The sequence below is a fragment of the Ochotona princeps genome, unplaced genomic scaffold (genome assembly GCF_030435755.1).
Source record: "Ochotona princeps isolate mOchPri1 unplaced genomic scaffold, mOchPri1.hap1 HAP1_SCAFFOLD_142, whole genome shotgun sequence".
In the NCBI taxonomy this organism is placed as follows: domain Eukaryota; kingdom Metazoa; phylum Chordata; class Mammalia; order Lagomorpha; family Ochotonidae; genus Ochotona; species Ochotona princeps.
The window spans coordinates 145,353-147,500 of record NW_026701045.1 but is presented as its reverse complement, the minus strand read 5'-3'; positions in this window follow the sequence as shown (position 1 = coordinate 147,500).

Genomic DNA, 2,148 nt, shown 5'->3' with positions numbered 1-2,148 from the left:
GGTGACCGGCCAGCGGGCCAACGGCAAGCCCAGGGCGGGAAGCGAGCAGAGCCACCCCACACCAGGGCCACAGGGGCAGCACGGGACAAAGCCACACACAACCCCAGGGCCCCAGGTGGCAAGCGGAAGGCCACACACCGGAGGCGACACACGCACACCGCGTGCGTGCGTGCGAGCGACCACAGGAGCCCCTCCGTCAGGCCCACAGCAGGCACCGGGACACACCCGGCCCGGCCCAGCGGGACCCTCCCCCGACCCAGAGGGGGGAGGCACGGGCCACGGCGAGGTAGAGGTGCGAGAGGCAGCGTCCGGCCCCCAGCGGAAGGGGGCCGGAAGAGCCCACGCGTAACCCCCACACACTCCCCGAGGGGAGGGCGGAGGGAACGAGCGACCATCGCCACCTAACGCACAACGAACCCGAGCCATCCGCGTCGTCAGCAGCGTGGCTACCGACACACACCAGGAGGGAAGGAACGGCGACAAGCGGGGGATACGGCACCCCATCACGTAAGGCACGTCCCTGTCGGATCGCTAGAGAAGGCTTTTCTCACCGAAGGTGGGCCGCACCCCACCAACCCCGAGCGCACCTCTCACCAGGCCGAGAGGGCCCTTCGAGGGAGCAACACCCAACCCGCGGGGCGAGCCCCGAAGCCGGGCGGAGGGGTCTGCGGTAGAGGAAAGGAAGCCACCTGCCCCCAGAGACGCGCAGGGGACACCAGCGGCCAAGCAAGGCCACAGGCGGCAGCAGCAGCGGCGGCGACGGGCCTGCGCTGCACCCACGCTACCTCTTCCTTACCGCCTCGACCCCCCAGGGACTCCCACGCACCAAGCAGCACACGCCAGCGAGGCTGCGACGGCACACCCGGGAGAGAGCACACCGGGGCAGTGAAGGAGCGACGGCACCACTCGGTTCCAGGCGCCTGAGAGGCAAACGACCTGGACCGCTCCAGGAGCACCGCAGAGAGCTGAGCAGGGTCAGACTCTGCCAGACAAGCCCCGCACCACCACCGCGGGACGGGGCCCGCCCACACACCATGACACACCGACACGGCAGAGGGCGAAGGGTGTCCGCCACGTCCGAGGACCCCCGCCTGGACCCCCAACGCCAGCACCTTCAGGCGGCACAAGGCAGAGGGAGCGGAGATCGAGCCGGATTCCGCACCCCTGGCCTCTCCCACCACGCCAAGGCAGGGGAAAGAGGAACCAGGAGCCCGCAAGACAGAACGAGCAGCTCGGCAGCATTCGCCATGAATGGCCGTCCCTCGTCTGTAAGCGGCTTAGGCCCGGCCCAGGAGAGCGCCACATCACCACATCGATCAAGTCTCGGTCTAGGATTATGACATCACACGAGGCACAGGGGGTCACGCCCAGCGAGGACAGCTGCCAGGGGGGTCCGTCGACAGCCTCGCCAGCCCCTTGCCTCTTCAGCAGCGGTGGCCAACCCCAGCGGAGGAACGCCTGACACGCACACGCGGCATAAAGCCGACGACCACTGAGACTCAGTTCTGAGGGGGTTCTGTCAGCCACCACTACACGCAGCGGGCCACCTGCGGCAGAAGACGGACACGGGTATAGGACCCAGCGCCCAGCCTCACCTCTGCCGCTCTCGGGGCAAATTCTAAGCCGGAGATGGTGGCACCGTCGCAGGGCTAAACCAGGATCGCACACCAAGCTCCCGCACGAACCCAGGCAGGGAGCTCGGCGCCGGATGGGCAGGGGGAACGCAGTCCAGCGCCAGGCCGCCGGCAGCCCATCGCGCTCCCCCCTACCGCCCCAGACGCGAACCCAGGGGCCCAGCTCTTCCGGTGACAGTCACCAGGAGACAGCGTGTCAGCACCTACCTGCAGATCCAAAATGACAACTGCAGGTGTAGAAATGCCCTTCCAGGGGACAACAGGGACAACCTATGGGACACAGCCGCCCCTCAGATGGGGGCCCGGGTCACAAGTCCCCAAAAACACAGCCATCGCCCACAGGGCATGCTCCTGTGGCCACCTGGTCGACCCCAGGAGTTAGAGAAAAGCAAACAACTCTACAGCCCCACCAACGGCCGCGACCGGGTCCCCTAGAGGGCGGGTGACAAGTGTCGGGCCGGTGGCCGTGGCCTCAAGCCCCGCCGACGGCCCCGACCAGGTCCCCCTAGGGTGC